Source organism: Pteropus alecto, unplaced genomic scaffold, assembly GCF_000325575.1.
Source record: "Pteropus alecto unplaced genomic scaffold, ASM32557v1 scaffold8, whole genome shotgun sequence".
Classification (NCBI taxonomy): Eukaryota; Metazoa; Chordata; class Mammalia; order Chiroptera; family Pteropodidae; genus Pteropus; species Pteropus alecto.
The window spans coordinates 14,220,253-14,240,801 of NW_006494609.1; the positions used below are offsets into that span (position 1 = coordinate 14,220,253).

At 42.5% G+C, this 20,549-nt stretch overlaps 1 protein-coding gene and 1 non-coding gene across 2 annotated transcripts in view; both read left to right on the forward strand.

Moving 5' to 3' along the window:
• Window positions 1-20,549, forward strand: part of KCNK13 (potassium two pore domain channel subfamily K member 13) — a gene marked incomplete at its 5' end in the record, with an annotated part of 79,910 nt that overhangs the window by 54,117 nt on the left and 5,244 nt on the right. The window lies entirely within an intron of this gene.
• Window positions 13,660-13,778, forward strand: LOC112473899. The gene has a single exon (XR_003044195.1). It is a non-coding gene; the product is annotated as a 5S ribosomal RNA (ribosomal RNA).

The following is a 20,549-nucleotide window of genomic DNA, read 5'->3' on the forward strand; positions in this document are numbered from 1 at the left end:
AATGGCGCTGTAGGTGGGTGTCCATCTGCAGGGCCACCCCACAGTTGGAGATCTCACTGCACGACTGTGGGGTGACCGTGCAGATGAGGGGTGGTCAGATTTGACGTGTCAGGGACACAGGACTGTTTTGTGCCAGTCTCAGCCTGATAATAACCAATGTTGTGGTTGAAACGGCCCTTGTGGTCCTTGTGATTGCAAGATGCCCTTAGCAGTAACCATCAGGACACTCAGGAAAAAAACAAAGGTTCATTACTTACAGGACCTGGAAATTACACAGCACACGTGGGGCCACACAGCAAGGTTGTGGGAGGGGAGAGAGACACACAGAGACTGTGAGCACAGGCCTGGGGTTCTCCTGTTATTGGGGTCGAGGGTTAGGGCCTAGGCTTTCATGGGCTCACTCTTTGTAGGTGAATTTAAAACAAGAGTGTGAATTTAATGCACAGAGAGGAAAAATAATGGCCTAAATGGTCAGTTATTGAAAGCAACCAAGATATAGATAGAGAGGGGTACCAGCTTGGTCTTTATCTAGTCATGCGGCTGGCAACAGGCTTATTCGACGGTGCCATCTCTGAAGGGGATGCCTGGGCCATCGAAGCTTAAGCTGGGCACCTGCAGTACAAAAAAGAGAAAGAAACCCAGCTGTCAGCGTTGACACTACAAGGACCCACAGTGTCTACGTGGAACCCGGGAGACTGGCAGTAAAGAGCAAGACAGGCCCCCTGACTTTGGGGTTCAAGCTGAGAGGGAACTAAGAATAAACAGGACGCCACACCCCAGGGCCTCTGAGCCATCAAGTAGGGCTTTTTAAATAAGAATTAATTCTCCCAGTGCCTGGTCTCACCTACTGAGTAAAAGGCAGGAGAAACGTATGCATTTCTTCTGGTTCTTGAAGACTTATGCCCCATTAAGGGTATTCCGTATCTCGAAGTATTTCTTTAAAAAGAAATAAACTTAAACATTTTAACATACCATACTAACAAAGCAGTAATTTAGGTCTTGAGAAGATGGAGCCAAGGAATTGTGCTAGTAATTCTTAAACCTTGGTGAAGGGCTGGGATTGTGGGTCATCATCCCTTCCATGCCAAACCCCTCTCTCCAAAGAGAGAAATCTAGTCCTCCAACTGGACGAGCACAGAAATAAGTTGAAACGCATTTCGTTTTAACGTTGCTCCTTTGACAATCCCACAGGATTCCCTGTAAGATCTCTCTGAATTATCTGAGGAAGATTAATTACATCCAGTAGAGTTAGAGGGTTAAGGATATTGGTTGGGAATTGAAGATAAATTTTCCAGTGTCTTCTGTAGGTTTTAGGTTCCATGATGAGAAATAAATCAGCGAAGGTTTATTCTCTCCCCGGGGCAGTGCATTTTTTATGATCATTGCTCTGGCCACTTTTGGCAGAGCCCTGACATTTCCTGGGGAATAAGTAATTCATGGAAACTTAAAATCAGTGGGGATGGGGCATCTGAGCCTCTCACAGCTCTTAGCCACCCACCTCTCACATTAGGGGAAGGTGTGTTGTTTCTCAGTGGACCAGTTTAAGCTCCTACCGAGTGAATGAGAGGGAGGACATTACTCTACCACACGTCACCCCGTTCCCCAGAGATGGGGTTTTCCTAAACATCTTAGCCCCTTCAGGTCAAAACCAAGAGAGCTGGCTCCTACTAGCAGCCCCCCACTCCCACTCCAGAGCCCTCCCTCTCAGTCCTTTCCTCTTCCCAGGGAAATGACTAGAATATTGACCACATTCCTAGGAGTGTTTTCCCCAGTGCAATCACACACAAGAATGTGGCATTGCACTCGAAAGCTGAATAGCATAACTAGAGCGCTGTTTGCTTTAAACCATAGATTTTGTCTTTTAAAGCCTTATTGAAATAGAATTGATATACAATAATCTCCACATATTTAAGGTGTACAATTTGATGGGATCGGACATATATATGCATCCTTGAAACTATCTAAACAAGATAATGAAAACACCCATCATTCCCAAAAGTTTCCTTATGCCTTTTGTAATTCATCCCTCCCTGTGGGATGTCTACTGTGTGGGAGGGAAAATAATCTTATGCCTGCCCTTCTAAATTCTTCTGGCTGGTATAATAATCAAAGTGACATGAGACAGATTAACAGGAGAAAATAACCAGATTATTACATATGTGCATACAGGGATGCCATAAGACTATGGAGCCTGAGGACATATCAGGTGGTTGAGGCTCGTACGCTATTCTGAACTAAAGGAAATGGAAGAGCAAATGTTTTGTAAATAGATGTTCGCTGGGCCTTTTTAAACAATGGGACACAGAGAGGACTTTGATCAAAGGAGCCTTGCTAGGTTCCTCCCCATCTATCATACCTAGTTCATATTACACTATAGCTATCTATGATGTAACTCCCTTCCTGGAGCAGGTCCTCTATCTGAATTCTTTTAGGCAGTTACGGATGAGGTCAAAGGTTTTTTCCTGAGCCTTTGTTTCTTAAGAATAACCTGCTTAAAATAATCAATATCCAAAAAGGCATATTTTGGGGTGACAAATCCCACTTTCCCTCACAATACATGCTCTTTTTTGACTGGCTGCTTTCACTCAACATAATCATTTTGAGATTTACCTATATTGTTGCATGTATCAATACTTTGTTCCTTTTTATTGGCTGTCCGATTTTTCTAGCATCATTAGTTTTGATTCTCAGTGGCATGGCCCAGGCACCTTTGTAAAAATCAGTTGCCCATGTGTGCGTGGGTCTGTTTTAGACCCTTTATTGAGTTTCACTTATCTGTATATCTATGTTCACACTAATGCCACATAGGCTAGGTTATCGTAACTATAATCAAGTAGTACACGTCTCTAACATTGCTCTTTGTCAAAGCTACTTTGGCTATTTCAGGTCCTTTGCATTTCTATATAAATTTTAAAATTAACTTAGACAAGTTGCTACAAGAAATGCTGCTGGGGTTTTGATTAGGATTGCCTTGAACCTATAGATCTTCAGGGGGAGAACTGACATCTCGGCAATAGCAAGTCTTTTAATCCATAAACATGGCATCTCTCTCCATTTATTTAGGTCTTCTTTAAGGTCTCAATAAAACTTTGTAGTTTTCAATATATAGTTCTTGCATCTCTTTTGTCAGATTTTTCCCTAAGTATTGTATACTACTGACATTATTGTAAATAGTATTTTAGTTCAGGTTTTGATTGTTCTTAGCCAGTATACAGAAATACAATTGTCGTATTTGTATCCTGCAACTTGGTTAAATTCATATGTTAGTTCTGGATTTTTTTTTTTTTAGATTCTGATGGCTTTTTTACATAGACAATTATGTCTTCTGTGAATAAGAACACTTTTGCTTCTTTCTTTACAATATGCCCTTTATCTCTTTTTCATGCACTAAAACCTCCAGTATGATGTGGAATAGTAAAGGTGAGAGTGGTCATCCCAGCCTTGTTCGTGCTCCTAGGGGGAAAACACATCTTTCACTATTAACTACAGTGGTAGCCATAGGGTTTGTGTATTGACCCTTCATCACATTAGGGAAGTTCCCATCTATTCCTAGTTTGCTGAGAGTTGTTCTCATGACTGGGTGTTGGATTTTGTCAAATGATTTTTCTGCATTTGCAGAGCGATCGTGTGGTTTTGATTCTTTAGTCTATCGATATGGTTAACTACATTGATATGAAAATGTCGAATCACGTGAGCATTCCTGAAATCAATCCCCACTGATCATGACACGTTATCCTCTTTATATGTTGTTGGGTATCATTTGCTAAAATGACGTTAAGAATGACCGAGTCTGTGTTCTTGGGAGAGGTGAATGCAGTTTTCCTGTTATGTCTTTCCCCATAACCTTTGGTGTTAGAGTGATGCTGAACTCATAGAAGGAGCTGGAAAGTATTTCTTCCTTTGCTGTTTTCTATAAGTTTTATGGGATCGCTATTCTCGATCCCTTAAATGTTTGATAGTATTCACCAGTGAGGCCACTTGGGCCCAAGGCTTCTTTGTGAGAAAATTTTTAGCCACAAATTCTTATTTTCTATTTCTTCTTAAGCGAGATTTGATAGTTTGTGTCTTTCAAGAAATTCGAACATTTTATCTAATGTATTGAATTTATTGTCCATAAGCATTTCACAACATTCCTTTACTATTTATTTTTTTTAATGTCCTTGGATCGGTAAAGATGTCCCCTCTCCTATTCCTAATACTGGTGATTTGTGTCTCTTTTTTTCCTGTCAGTCTGTCTAGAAGCTTATCAACTTCGATGATCTGCTCAACTTGTAAGATTCTGGAAACACAGATGAATAAATAACCACACACAGTCCTTGCTTTCCAGGAGTTTCCAGTCAAATACAGAAGACCAACATTTTGCATTTAATTGCAAACACGCTGTAAAAGCGCTATCATAGTGATGTGTTACAGCCGTGTGCAGCTGCGAGCTGAGGTCAAGAAAGGCTTAGCAGGGTTTATCTATTGCTTGGCGGGAGGAAACACAATGGTGAGACCCGAAGAAGGCTTGAACAAAGGCCATTAGGGCTACGGTGATGGAAAGAATTCAAGAAATGGTTTTGAGAAAGAATTTAGGTCCACTTTGGAATCAGGGAAATGGGAGAGGAAAAAGGATGACTGAGGTTTCTAACTTTATTCCACAAATGCACGCAGAGCACCTCCTGCGTGCCAGGCTTTGTGCTAGGCACTGGTGACATAACAGTGATCCAGTAAGTCCCAGCCCTCCAGTTGTGTAGAATCTAGTAAGTGAGACAGACAAGTAAACTGGCAATTACAATACAGAGAGTTAGGGCTACCGGACAGATGTATGCACGTTGGTCACAGGAGGGACGCCCAACCCAGTCATCAGAGATTTCGTAGACTCATGATGTCTAAACTGAGACTTGAAATGCACTGTAGAAATCATCCAGGTGAGTCGATCATAGCTTGTTTGGGGGTCACAGGTAATTCAGTGCGGCTGAGGTGCAGAGGACAAGAGGGGCACAGGAAGAGATGAGACTGGAGAGGCAGAGAGGGGCCAGATCATGTGAAAAATTTAGACTTTATCCTGAGGGCCCTGGGGAACTACTGCAGGCTTTGAAGCAGGAATAGGAGATGGTCGATTTTGCATTTTTGAAATCTCACTGAGGTTCCGGTTGCAGCACAGAGAATGGGTAGCACTCAGGCAACAAGACTGGCGGTGCCCGGGCAAGGGAGATGGTGGCCTGGACCAGGGACGTGGCTGTAATGGAGTGGAGAAATAGGGCAGTGCAGAAATAGACAGGACGCGAAGTCTGACCAGATGTGGGACGTGAGGGAGGAGGGGCAAACTAACCCCACCAGTTCCATCTTGGGTTAATGGTGATATTCTTCACCTGAGTGTGAGGGACATATTTGTGGGTTAAAGACGATGACTTCAGTTTGGAGCATGTTGAGTTTGAGGTGTCTGCGGGACGTTTAAATGGAGATGTGTGGCAGGTTTGGAGCTAACCAGGGAAATCTGGGTTGAGATATACTATGGTGGCATGAGGATACGGATAGTAATGAAAACTTAGAGAATATGTCAGTGTGTTTAAAAATGAGAAAAGGACAGAACACAGAGAGCCTTGAGAAAGTGACATTGAAGCTAGGACAAGAAGAGGAGAACATTGAAGAGAACAGGACCTACCAGAGGAGCACAGTGTCATGGAAACTGAGGCAAAGAGGGTTTCGGTAAGGGAGGGGTCACTTGTGTCAAATGCTGCAGAGAGACCAGTGAAGATGAGGGCTGAAACGTATCCTTGGCTCTCCTGACGAGAAGTTTTGGCGACCCGTATGAGAACCGTATTCTGGAGGTAGGAAACTGAGGCCATATTCCAGAGGTTCCAGAGGAGTGAACTGGAGATAGAGCGTTGAAATCAGCTGGTTTGCTCAGCTCTTTGAAGACATTTGACAGGGAAGTAGACGAGAAGAGAGGTAGTGATCACAGGAGAGAAGGCGAGAGACTCAAAAAGTTTAAATGCTGGTAAGAAGGGTCTAGAGAAGGAGAACTGGAGATTTAGGAGCGGAGGGAGATGATTAATGGAGCAGGGCCCGTTAGGAGCCAGGAGGAGAAAGTCACAGGTGGCAAGATTAACCTCAGATAGGGGGAAGGACACCTCATCAACGGTACAGAATTGGATAGAAGGGTGTGGAAGCAGGGAATGGGTAGGATTCTTGAGAAGTTCTGGGATGATCGTTCTATTTTCTCAGGGAGGTCACAAGGCAGTTGAAAGCATGCAAAGAGGAGGAATAATCCAGGAAGCACAAAAGACAAAGAAAAAAGCAAAGCGCTGGCATTCCTCAGGGAGCACCAATTCTGTGGGGCAGACGGAGAAGGAGGCACCAATGAAGGGATGACCAGAGAAGCGGGAAGAGCCAAGTGGTTCCCTGAAAGCCAGGGACAGAGTTTCAATAAGGAAGAAGTCGGCCATCCTAGCAGTCACTGGAGAACAGGGAGGAAGGGCGAGGACTGAACATGGGCCGCTGGATTCGGCTGTCCCAAGAGCGATGGGAACAGAAGCCACCCCGAGTGAACCGAGGAACGACTAGGAAAGCCACCCAGAAACAGCAGGAGTAGACGACCAAACTTTTGAAAGGTGGGGTGGTGAGACAAAGGAGGGAAAAATTCACTCGAGGGCCATTCACAGTAAGTTTTGTTTCCCCTGCAGCCCCGTCCTCTCCCTGAGGACGGTGTGGCCCCTGGCGCCGTGTTCATCTAGCGTGACTTGGAGAATGCTCAGGTGTAAGTCAGGTCTGTGAGGCTGGGAGCTGGGCTCGTCTGGGCCAGCTCCTCTCCTTTCACCCGGTCCTTCTGGGTTCAGAAGGCAGGTGGATGAAGGGAGCTTTCGCGACTTTTCCATGGGGACAATAAGGGACAAAGAGGTTGAGTAATTTGCCCAAGTTTCCACCACGAACGAGTAGCAGAACCAGGTTTTAAACTCAGGGAGTCCAGCTGTAGAGCCCACGTGCTTAACTCTTATGCTCTCCTATTAAAGGTGAGATTCCCCAACCCAGCCCTCAAAGGCCTTCATGAACAAGACGCTCCAACCGCAGGGTCCAGAAAAATCTTTGGAGTTAGCCACATCAGAGATCCATCTAATGTATAGAGAGGCAGGTTTCCACTTGCAAGTGTACATGCTAATGGGAACTTCTTTATGGGAGCTTATGGCTAGCAGAGCTTCATCAGTAACCTAATTTGTTTGACATAGGGACTCCATGTTCAAGACGGTTTCATTCTGGAGGTTTCTGCACCCTGAGAGATATGCAGCACAGTTTCATGCTGGACGACATTGTAGTGAGGGCCTGATTCGGACCCAGGCATTCTGTCCCCAGCTCCCCTCTCCAATCCCACCCTGGTGGCACTTTCCCGGGCACGCCATGCTCTTTTTGAGCCCCCTCCTTTGCCCTGAAACTCCCTGGCCTGGAACACTGCCCCTGATGCTTTACCTAGACAGCTCAGCTTAGACATCCTCCACCTCCCAGGGAGAGCCTTCTCTGATGTCCCGGTCTCCCACCCCCTGGCCTTCCCTCGGGACTAAGTCAGAGTTAGGTGTCCCCCAGCATATCCTCCAGCGTCCCAAGAGTCAGCAGGTTTTAATGATTACTGGCTTTGGAGTCAGAAAGACTGTATTTCTCATACTGACTTCCCCTCTTCTCAGCTGTATGACTCTGGGCAATTTATTTTACCTCAGTAAGTGTCATGTGTCAAATGGGAATAAGGATACCAGCGGAGCCTACCTCATGGGCTCCTAAAGATAAGGTAAGATAATCCATGTACAGCTCAGAGCGCAGAGCCTGGCGCCTAGTAAGTGCTTGATAAGTGCTAACTGTTGCTCTCATCATCATCATCGTTCACTTACAGTTGATATGTCTGTCTTTGCCGCTGCACTTGCAGACAGGGACTGTTTACTTCTTCTTTGTGATCTCAGTGTGTAGCACACAGCCTGGCATGCAGTGGGCGTTCAGCGCCCATTGATATGGATAAAGTTCCTGTCTACTTAAGATCCTCCATCTAATGTCATCAAACTGAAAAAGGAATTGTGGGAGGAAACAGAGGCTACAGCCTGCAGGCCTCTGGGTTATAAAGACTCAGAAGGAGGGAGCTCTCTTCGGGCACGGCCGCTCCAGCCACACGCTCTGTGCGCCCAGCCTTTCTCCCAAGGGCAGTGACACCTGGCAGCCCTTAGCTGCCCATCAAGAAGATGCTTAGAGCAGGGCAAACAGCCTCTGTTCTGGGATCACCAGATAATAGTGGGTGGGTCCTGGTGGGAACCACGCACCTGATATGGTTAGTTCCATTTGGATTCTGGCCTCTACCTGGTCCCTCATCTCTAATTTGACCCCTGCCATGACTTCTGTCAGGATTCTTGTGCTTTGCTTCTACCTGACTCTAAATAGCACCTCTCTTGGGTTTGGCCTAAAACCATTGGAATTTTCTGCCCATGTGAATGGTCCTGAGTGATCTCTACCCTACTGACACTGCGAATGGGCTTGCCAACAGCACCTTGTTCTCCTACCAACAATGCCATGCTCTCTTACCCACAATGCCCACTTTACTACCCAGAATATCTGTTCTTCTACCCACAATACCACAATCTCCTACCCACATGCTGTTCTTTGCTCACAGGGCTCCACTAGCCTAGCCCAGCGTATTGTTTGGTTCCTGGTCGGCCCTGTGTGGCTGGCCAAACAAGAGGTTAAGCAGGACCATTTAAATACTTAGAATTGCCAGAGTCACCAATAAGTATGGTTTATTTAAAAGTTATAAATTGTTTACCTAAATGGTCATTTCTAGCTCAAGAACATTTGAAAACCACTTATTTTCCCTTGAACACTCGCTTACTCGATTAATTTACTTAGCAAATTTTCCCTGTGGGGTGTTACACTGGAAAACATCCTGTGGGAACGATTGCAGAAGCTGCACTGGAGGAGTTGAAATTAATCAGGCTAATACAGAGTTTACATATAAAGTGATAGCATTTATTGAGCACCTCCTATGTTTCAGGCACTGTCCTGGGCCCTGGGAATACAGCAATGAATAAGACAAAAATCTCTGTCCTAAAGTACCACGTGATCCAGTAATCCCACTTCTCGGTGTTTATGCAAAAGAATTGAAAGCAGGATCTCAGATATTTGCACTGCCGTGTTCAAAGAAGCATTATTTATAATAGCAGCATTACGCACAATAGAAGCCTAAATGTCCATTGGTGGATAAATGGGTAAAGAAAAGGTGGTATATCCATATAATGGAATATTCTTCAGCCTCGAAAAAGAAGGAAATCCTGTCGTATGCTACATGGATGAACCTTGAGGACTTTATGCAAAGTGTGATTAAACCAAATACTGTATGACTACATTTATATGAGGTGTCTAAACTAGTCAAACTCATAGAAGCAACAAGTAAGATGGTGGCTGGCAAGGACAGATAGGAGAAGAGGGGAAATGGGGAGTTGTTTAATGGTACAGAGTTTCAGTCCTGCAAGCCAAAAAATTTAGAGGTCCACGGTTCAACGATTTGCACATAGGTAACAATACTGTACTGTACACTTGAAATCTGTTAACAGGGTCGATTTCATGCTATGTGGTTTTTTTTACCACAATGATATTTTTACAAGCCTGTCTTCACAGAACTAACATTCTAAGGGGAAGGGATGGACAATAAACAAGTAAATATATAAAACACAGAGTCTGTTACATAGTGATAATTGCAGTGGAAAAAGATTAAGCAGGAAAGAGGGATGGGAGCTCTGGGGAGGCGGTTGCCATTGTAGAGAGAGCAGTTGGCATTTGATCAAAGACCTGAAAGAGGTGGCGAGGTGAGCCCTTCAGTTATCTAAAGAAAAAGCAGAGGAAGCAAGAGGTAGAGCAGCAGGCCTGGGATACACAAGGAACAACAAGGAGGCCATTGGCTGGAGCAGTGGGAGTGAACCGTAGAAGGGTTAGAGAAGTCGCAGGTGAAATTGGGGAAGGGCAGATTGGGTACACTTTGGTTTTTATGCCAGGCGAATGGGGGCCACTGCGGTTTGGGAACCACTGAGTACGTGATCTGACGCATTGAAAAAGGACAGCTCTGGCTGCTGTAGGATGTGCAAAGCTTGCAGCATGGAGACCAGGGAGGAGGCTACTCTAAGAACCCAGGGAAGACATAAGAATATCTCAGGCCAAGGTCATGGCAGGCAAGGTAATGAGAAATGATTGGGAGGCAAAGTCAACAGGATTTCCTGACAGACTGGGTGGGAGGTGTCAGAGAGAGAGAGAAGTCCGGGATGACTGTTTGAGGCCTGAGCAACTGGAAGGATAGTTACTATTTATTGAAATAGGAAAGACTGTGGGTAGATCAATTTGGAAGTAAAAGTCAGGAATTCCTCCAGACCTGTTAATTTTAGGGATCACTATTACATACCCAAGTGGAAAGGTAAAATAAGCAGCTGGATCTGTGAGTCTAGAGTTCAAGAGAAAGGTTCAAACTAGAGACAAAATCTAGAAGACATCAGCATTTCAATGGTACTTAAAATCCTGACACCAGATGAAATCATCAAGAGGATGAGGATAGAGTGGAGAAGAGGCCCTGGGACTGAGGGCTGGGGTGCTCTGACACTTCAAAGACAAAGAGATAAAGGAGAGCTAGCAAAGGAGACTAAGGAGAAGCCAACGAGTTAGAAAGAAAACCGGAAGAGACTGTCTTGGAAACCAAAGGAAGAAAGTGATTCAGTACGTGAAGGGAAGACGTCCTGGAATTGAGAGGCCATGCCAGGATGTGGCAAAGAGCATCTATTCTCTATGGATACTGAAATCACCTAGAATTATGACAGGAGTATCATTGAAGAGATTGCTGACTGTGAGCCAGGGACTGAAATGCTCAAGGAATATGGGCGAGGCACCTAAGGGTCTACAACAAGGAGGGGTGGTAAGGGCATTATATGCTGCGTCTCACTTAATCTGATCAACAGTCCTGTGGAGTAGGTATTATGTTATCATCCCATTTTATAGGTGAAGAGACTGAGACACTGGGAGGTTAAATATTGCGTCCAAAGTCACCTCGCTCATGAGTGGCAGAGATGGATGTGAGTCCACACTCTTCACCGGGGGGTGGGGGGTGTGAAGTCGCTTCACAGCCTCTCAGTGCAGGACGTTTCTCCCTCCCCCCTGTCCCCAGGTGGGATCCCTTCAGCCCTGACCACAATAGGGCATCTTTCCAGTTGGCTGTGTTCGACTCCAGTCCAGCGGTTGTGACTTTTTATGTTACATAAATAGGTGTGTTTGGATTTGGGACAAACTAGTGTTTATTCTATGTACAAATGAATGTAGAGAATGCACTTACTCGAAAAGATACCTGTACGCCAGTGCTCATAGCAGCATTATCCACTACAGCCAAAAGACAGAAACAACCAAAATGTCCATTGACGATGAATGAATAAACAAAATGTGGTATTGTATACACACAATGGAATATTATTTGGTCGTAAAAAAATGAATATGATATATACTACAACATGGATGAACCTTTAAATTTATGCTAAGTGAAAGAAGCCAGACGTAAAAGTACAAATTTGTCTGATTCCACTAATATGAGGTACTTATACGAGGTACCACTTAAATGATAGGCAAATTCATAGTGACAGAAAGTAGGATATAGGTTACCAGGGGCTGGAAGGAGAATGAGGAGTTATTGTTTAATGGATACAGAGTTTCTCTTTAGGATAATGAAAAGTTTCAGGAATGGATAGTGATGATAGTTAAACAACATGTGAATATATTTAATGCCAATGGATTACACACTTGAAAATGGTTAAAAGGGTAAGTTTCACATTATATTATTTTATCACAATTGAAAAATTAATTAAAAAACAAACAAACAAAAATATATGTGGTAGAGGAAAAGACTCCATTTTCATCAGCTTTTGCAAAAGCCATGAAACAGAATCTATTGGTGTGACAAAATTTGTGCAGGATTCATATGAAGAAATTACAAAATTCTACTATGGCTCATTTTTAGAAGAGTTCCGTAAGTGGAGAGAGATACGGTGTTTCTGGGGGAAAAACTCAATTAAGTAAGAATGTCATTTCTCCACAAATGAATCTAAATATAAGGCAACACCAATCAAATTCCAAATATCTTTTCTAGAACTTAACCAAATGATTCTAAAGCTCATCAGGAAAACTGAACATGAAATAAGTGAAGGAAGTTTGGAAAAGACAGGAAAAAGCAGGAGGAAGAGAAGAGGGGAGAAAGAAGAGGAAAAAGTCTTCGTGGATATTGAAAAGAACCATTTCTGTTTTTGGTACCTGTCCCAGCATAGACAGATCAATGAAACAAAATCCAGAATCCAGAACAAATGTAAGAATTTGGCCTCTGATAAAAGTGACATTTCAAGAGAGCAGAGAATGAACAGACTATTTAAAAATGATGCCGATGAGTCTACACATGTGACAAAACTGTATAGAATTAAATACACACATACACACATGAGTACAAATATCAGGAAATATACACCGATGGAGTGTATTGGTGTCAGTATCCTGGTTGTGATATTACACTATGGTTTTGCAAAATACTAGCATTAAGGAAAACTGGGTAAAGTATAAACTGACTCTCTCTGTAATCTGCAATAATCTCAATAAAAATTTCAATTGAAAGTTGTGCTGAGAAAAATGATTTTTAAGTTGGTAGGTCCCTATTGTTTAAGAGGAATTAAATATTGTTTTAAAAGCTTAGAACCATAAGTGAATACTAGTATATTCCTGAGGTGAGGAAGAACTTTTCTTCCAATGACTCCCAAAGCCAAAGGCCACAAAAGGAGAAATAAATGGATTTGCCTACATAAAAATTAAAGTTCAGCATAGCAACAATACATTTATAAAAAAATAAAAGACAAACATAAATTTGGAAAAACATTTCAACATACATAAAAAAAATGCTGATTTCCTTGAAAATATATGAAGAGCTCTCACAAACCAATAAGAAAAACAAACACCCTAATAGGAAAATAGACTGGACATGAATAGGGATTCACAAAAGAAGAAATAAAATGTGAAAAATGTAGGCAATGAAGCAGAAACTGGTAGAGAAAGAAAATATAAATTCTGGAAGAAATGTAGTTGAAGGAAGCTGAGAGGTGATATCTTATTTACCAATAACAATTCACTCAGTCTCTGGCACATAGTACATGCTCAATAAATGTTTGTTGAATGAATGAGCAAGCAGAGATGAAGAACAAGGTGGCCTGTCAATGAGAAGGAACCCTCGGTTGCATGTTAGAGAGAACAGAAAGGCAGAGGTCCAGAACATTTTTCATGGGGAAAAGGGCAAACTAGGTCAACTTCTATTGGAGAGCCTATATTTTGCCAGTAAAACTAGAAACAATGTCTTTTGAAGATAATCTCTTTGTGTGAACTCCCAAAAACCTCCAGTGGGAATGTATTGAGGTAGGAGAGTCTCTGAGTTAAAGTTTAGGGTTTAGACGAGTCTCTCCAAGGCCTTTTGTCTGAATGCGCCTTTTTCCAGCCATGTGTTTTTGCCACCAAATCTGACCCCACTCAGCATAAACAGTGATTGACAAGTGCATCAGATTCAGGGCAAACCTGCATCCTGTTTGCACTGGGCACCTCAAACTTGTTCTCTGACTCTAATTTCATATTTCCATTTTTAAACATGATTTAGTCTACAGCCATGCCACCCTGCACATGCCTGATCTCGTCTGATCTCGGAAGCTAAGCAGGGTCGGGCCTGGTTAGTAATTGGATGGGAGACCATCTAGGAAGACCAGGTGCTGTAGGCATTAAAAAAAAAAAAGAAAGAAAGATAAAAGTAATTTACTCAAGACTCTCATATTTGGGTTAACAGTAGAGGTAATTGTCTTCAGTGTTTGTTCCCTCGGTGAAAAAATAAATCCTAATGAATCAGCCCTTTCTTTTCCCAAGACTAGGTAAAATACCATTGTGTTATAATATTTTCGAACATTTCCTCTGGCAGTTAAATTATTATACCAATTCCATTTGTGCCACAAGTGTCACAATGCTTTCTGAAATGGATTCTCTACTGGCTTTGGGCAAAAGAAAGTTATAACTGCTTTCTGGAACTAATAATACCAAAATTAAATGTTTTTAAGAAGGCCCCAGTAGGGCCCCCTAAAAGAATAGTTTATTGCAGAGCAGTGGTGCATTTATATACAGCTCAGAAGATGCCTTTAAAAAGAGCAAGGTTTGAGCGGTGGGTCTCTAAAGACTCTTAAAGAAATGGAAGGAAAGAAGGAGGGGAGGGGGCGGGGGACTAGAAGAGAAGGGAAGAGGGGAAAAGGGAAGGAAAACTTGATTTTCTATAGGGAGCTTTGGTTCTCTAGAGCTAATTTTCATAGTACATAAAGATGTTTGCCAAATATTTCTAGGAAATTAGGTAATGCAGGGTACATAATGGTACGATAGGGCTGCAATAACAAATACCATAGACTGGGTGACTAATAACAGGAATTTATTTCTCGCAATTCCGGAAGCTGAAAGTCCAAGATCAGAGGCCAGCACAGTTGGGTTCTGGGTGAGAGCCCTCTCCCCACTTGTAGACATGACTTCTTGTTTTGTCCTCATGTGGCTGAGAGAGGAAAGCCCTCTGTGGTGACTCTAAGGGCACTAACCCCATCATGAGGGCTCTACCATCAGGACTTCATCTAATTCAATTTACTCCCGAAGGCCCCACCTCCTAATAGATTGAAGGGTAGGGTTTCAATATATGAATTTGAGTGGGGAGGGACATGAAGATTCAGTCAATAATACATAGGAAATTTCATGAGTTTGTAGAGAAGAGATACAAAGTGGAGAAGAACATAGATTATGATATTGTATATAACACATTTCTTAACTCTTATACAATTCTGTCATAATTCTGTCATTTGCCTTCCCAAATCATGCTTTGTTCTTGTTATAACATCTAAGAAAAACCATAAAAGACAGAAGACCACCAATATACTCCTGGTCTTTGGCTTTCAAACTGGATTTCTGTAAGTACCGGGATCCCACAGAGAATCAAGAGGAAGGGGAGAGTGTTGAGCAGGTGAGCTGGGAGCATCAAAACAAAGATGTCATTTTCATAATTCCTCAAAATGCCTTCCAGCCAGGTCTTCTCACTCATGTTGAAGAAAAGGCACCTTTCATCAGTTATGTACCCTGTGTTATGGGAACATTCTCCTTAAGAGAACCGTTTCTGCAGAGTCTGGGGGAGGGCAATTTAGCTCAAGACAGAACATAATTATAGGTGCTTGCTTTTAAGGAGTAGTTTCACGATTTAAAAGTTGAGTAGCACTGGAATTAGAACACCTACTTGAGATAAGTAAATCAAATGATTTTCCCCCTTTAAATGAAGGTGAAGTCAGAAATAATGACAGCATTTATTTCAACCGTCATCCTAGCTAGATATTTGTGAGGAGGGAAAGGGCTTGAGAAAGCATGAAATACAGAGCTAAATGCTATGACTAAGTGCATTTCTCAGGGAAATGAAATGTGTAAAATTCCTCTTCGGGAGCTGACATATTCCGATTCCTAGGCTAATTTTTGTTGCCTTCCAGCTATAAAAATTACTGACTTGTAGTAATGTACACAACTTAAAGAATTCTTATTTGTCATACCCAAGTTTTCAACTTTTATAGTTAGGATAGCAGTAATTTATTTTCGACTTGTAAACTACTGTTGCTAAGGAGTCTAGAAATGTCGCCTAGTTCAGAAGTTACCAGGAAAATAGTTAAATCTTTTTACCACATATGATTTCATAAATTTTTTGTCAGAGATGCTTTAGTGTTAACAAAATAAGAGAGGAGTTATAACCCTTATAATAGCAAATTCTAAAAATATTAACTTTGGAAGGGACTCATGACTTCTCTATCTACAACAGTAACTGATGCAGGACAATAGCTCGGGTATATATTATATATTACTTATTATATATAATATATAATAATATATTATTTCTCCTCAGCCTCCTTAGTGTCTTAAACGCTTTATATCAGCCTGCGAAGTCTTTGTGGTTAAGAAATGTTACAGGTAGACCGTTTCTTTGGGTAAACTATAGATTTACCTGCCTGACCTGTAGAAGGCAAGCCATGGATACCTAAGGTGAGCTTTTCCCAGAATTCTGGAGTGATTGGATATATAGAATGAGCTCAGATTCACACCTTGCATGCGTGAATCACAGATTATTGGAATTTAAAAGTCCTTAGAGTTCATCTGGGCCACCCTACCCTCATTTCACCAAAGGGACAACAGAATAAATTGCGACCATCTCACACCTAGGTCATTAATAGTCTGAATTAGAACCTAGGTCCCTAACTAGCTAGCTACGTGACTTTGAGCAAGTTCTTAACCTTTATGTACTTCAGATTTCTCATGAATAAGCGTGAAGAAATAAGATTCCTATCTCGCAAGGTTGGCATGAGGACAGAAGAAGTGATTTCGTGTAAACCATGAAGCACAGTGCCCGGCTCAGAGCAAGTGCTCCATCCGCACAAACTGCCATCACCATTATCATCCTCATTATGAAGTTGTTCTGACTGCTTCGAGGAGCTGGAGTAAACGGCCAAAAGGTCTTGTGCGTAAGGACCTAGAGAGGTTTAACACTTACCCAGGACTTCCGAGCCACAGGGCCTATTGCTGGACGGTGAAGGCAAACCCACAGCAGCCAAAGAAGGCTGGTCTGGTTTACATCCCACTGGTCCTTCTTGATAACTTCCCAGTGGTTGGTGGTGAAGAAAGAACCAGGCCAAAGGAGAGACGTTCTTGCTGGATATTAATAATTAATAGAGATTGCTTTTTTCAGTTCGTATAAGGAAAATTGCAGTGAAGACAAACATGGTGCAGTGTGAAATTCCCTTGAGCCAAAAGGAAGTTCTATTTATTGGCAGAATTCTGTCTTGAAGAACCCAACCAACAGTGCTTGGGATGGGGTGAGTTTTAGAGTTTTAGAAGGTCTTGAAAAAGGATTTTGAGTCATCAGCCTGTACCTTTGCCTTAGATTTTACTGGTACACTAAGGCCACTCAAGTGCGAAGTGAACAGAAATTATTTCCCACCGAGCATGTCAGCGTTTGGTGCACAACTCCAGCTTCCAATTATAGGGTTCGAACCCTGTTTGTCAAGTAATAATCCTGACAGGGTGTTAACATGAGTGTTTTCTGGTGTCGTTATATGGTCTGAGTGCTCATTTACCATAAAACACTTCATTATAAACAGGTAAGTATGTGTTTGTGTAAGTTAACCTCAGTTTATGCCTAGAGGCAGTTAGCCATCAAGGGAAGAGCCTATTCTGGAATCCATTCTCAAGAGGTGGCTATTAAGCGCTGTAAGTATTGTTATCAAATCTACACCATGGGGTGTGCTGGCTAGCATAAGAAATGTTAGAGATAATTCTCATCTGGGAAATGAGTGCTGTTAAGATACAAGGTTGGCAGGACAGATCGCATGGAACCCAACACCCTTGCGTGAAAGAGGCAGCGAATTCACCAGGAAAACCTGGAACCCTTCAAGGCAGCACTCAAGGCCTGGGGCTTTATTGTTTCTATGTCACCTAGAAATCAACAGAAAAAAAAAGAAAATGGGCAAAATAATCGAACAGGTGCTAAAGAGGATGCCCAAATGACCACAAAACGTGAAAAGATGCTAAATTTGATATACTACGAGGACATGCTAATTAAAACCAGCGTACCCACCGGAATGGTTAAAATGAATACTGGCAAGAATATAAAGGAACTGGAACTCTCAAACATTGATGAGGGTAGGGTAAATCAGTACATCCACTTTGCTGAACATATACTTACCCTGTGAGTCATCAATCCCACTCCTAAGTGTGTGTATCCAAGAGAAACGTCTACATATATTCACCAAATGACATGTACCAGAATGTTTGTAGAAACGCTATTCATAATAGCTCCAAACTAGAAATGACCCAAATCTGTACCAATAGTAGAATGCCCTCCTCACCCCACCCCTCCGATGCCGCAGCTGGTGTCTGTTCCTTAATCTGGAACAGGCCAACAACTTGCTTGATTTACAAATGGAATTTCCATTAAGTTCCAAATCCCTTTCAGGCCTCCTCTTGAAGCTCCTTTATGTCCCTTACACCAATGATCAATGAAGAATGGAAGGAGGAGCTGGAGGGGTGGTTAAATAGAGGGGAGAAAAGATGCCTGGTGGAAAAATTGCAAGTCCCAGCGAGAAGACATTTCATTTTCCATTGCTTTGTAGCAAACCTCCCCAAATTAGTGGCTTAAACAACAACCAAGGACATTTTTCATAATTCTTCAGATCTGCTGGAAACGACTGGTGGTTCATTGGCTCCACACGGTACCAGCTGGTATATCTAACTCATGGGACTGCATTCAGCTGGGAGCTTGAATGGGCCTGAAACATCCACCAAGATGGCGTCACACAATATCTGGGAAGGCTGGAATAGCTGGAGAGGGCTGGGCCTCCCTGTCCAGCTAAGGGGTCGCGCTTCTTACGCAGTAGTTCAGGGGTCCAGAGAGAGAAAGACGAAACTGCTAGGTTTCTTAACTGTCGAAGTTTGGAATTGGTGCAGCATCACTTTCACTACATTCTGTTGGTCAGAGCAAGTCTCAAGGTCATCCAAGATTCAAGGCAAAGGAAATAGGCTTCGCCTCTTAATGTAGGGGTCCCCAACCTCTGAGCTACAGACCAGTAATGCCGGGTACATAATGGTACGATAGGGCTGCAATAACAAATACCATAGACTTGGTGACTAATAACAGGAATTTATTTCTCACAGTACCGGTCTGTGGCCTTTTAGGAACCGGGCCACAGGAAGTGAGCAGCGGGCGAGCAGGCGAGCAGGTGAAGCTTCATCTGTATGCGCAGCCACTCCCCAGCGCTAGCATCACCACCTCAGCTCCGCCTCAGACCATCAGGCATTAGATTCTCATAGAAGCACCGGTCCCTGGTGCCAAAAAGGCTGGGGACTGCTGTCTTTTTTTTTTTTAATTAAGTTTATTGGGGTAACATTGGTTAATACAATTATATAATTTTCAGGTGTACATTATCATTTGACATCTGTATATTCTATTGTGTGTTTACCACCCAAAGTCCAGTTTCCTTCAGCTACCATATAGTTAGTTTATCCCCTTTTCCCACTTCATCCTCCCCTGACCCCCTTTATTTGACCCCCTTTATCCCATCTACTTCCCCGCTCGTCTCCTACCCACTACCTCTGGTAACCACTAGTCTATAGTCCATGTCCATGTCTCTCTTTGTTTGTCCTGCTCACTTGTTGCTTTTATATCCCACATATAAGTGATATCATGTGATTTTCAACTTTTTCTGTCTGGCTTATTTCTCTTAGCATGATTATCTCGGGGTCCATCCATGTTGTCGCAAATGGCTGTATTTCATCTCTTCTTATGGCTGAGTAATATTCCATTGTGTATATGTACCACAGCTTCTTTAGCCAATCATCTATCGTAGGACTTCAGTTACTTCCATGTTCTGGCCACTGTGAATAATGCTGCTATGAACATCGGTGTGCAAATATCTTTTTCGGATAAGGGTTTTCAAGTCTTTGGGGTAAATATCCAGTAGAGGGATTGCTGGATCATATGGTAGAGCAATTCTTAGTTTTTTGAGGAACCTCAATACTATTTTCCGTAGTGGCTGTACCAGTTTGCAGTCCCACCAGGAGAGTATGAAGGTCCCTTTTTCTCCGCATCCTCTTCAGCATTTGTTATTACTAGTCCCGTTGATTATAGCTATTCTAACAGGTGTGAGATGGTATCTCATTGTGGTTTTGGCTTGCATTTCCCTAATAGCTGGCGATGTTGAGCATCTTTTCAAATATTTGTTGGCCATCTGCATGTCCTCTAGGGAGAAGTGTCTGTTCAGAGGGACTGCTGTGTTGTTTTAATGAGAGGAACAGCAAGTACTTACAGGGATGGGAGCAATGTGCTCAAAATCATCTTTGGAAACAATTTACCAGAAGAGTAGAGAAGAGCAATCTGGATGGGGAACCCGGATTCAGACCCATCCTCCACCCCTTACGAAGATAACCTGGCTAATGGTTGCCTCAGTTTCCCCTCCTAGAACATGAAAAGCTTGGACTAGAAAGCTGTGAAGTCCTTCTCAGCTCTAACAGTTGTGGTTCCATAATTTATGTAAAGACTGTGTGACTGGTGAGACCCACGGGTCTTCCATCATTGGAACCTTCTCCCTATCCTCGACAAGAATAATTCATGGGGTCTGTCCTTGCCTCCTTTTTCCAGCCCAAATGAATTGGAAGATCTTTTTTTAAAACAACGACCAAAAAAAACACCCACAAAGCCCTATGTAGTTTCATCCCAGACAAAGAGACTTATAATTTCTAAATCAAAAAGATTATGAAAAAGTTTATCCAAGTCAAACTTTGATTTCTCAGTGTATCGAGAAGAATGCTGCTTCTGGCAGATGTTTGCCTGCAATCTTAGGACAATTTCCAGAATATTTTAATGTATTTTCCAGTTTAAAAGTGATGAAAGATATAAAATATTAGGAAAAAATAAAAATCCATATTATCACTATCCTAAAATA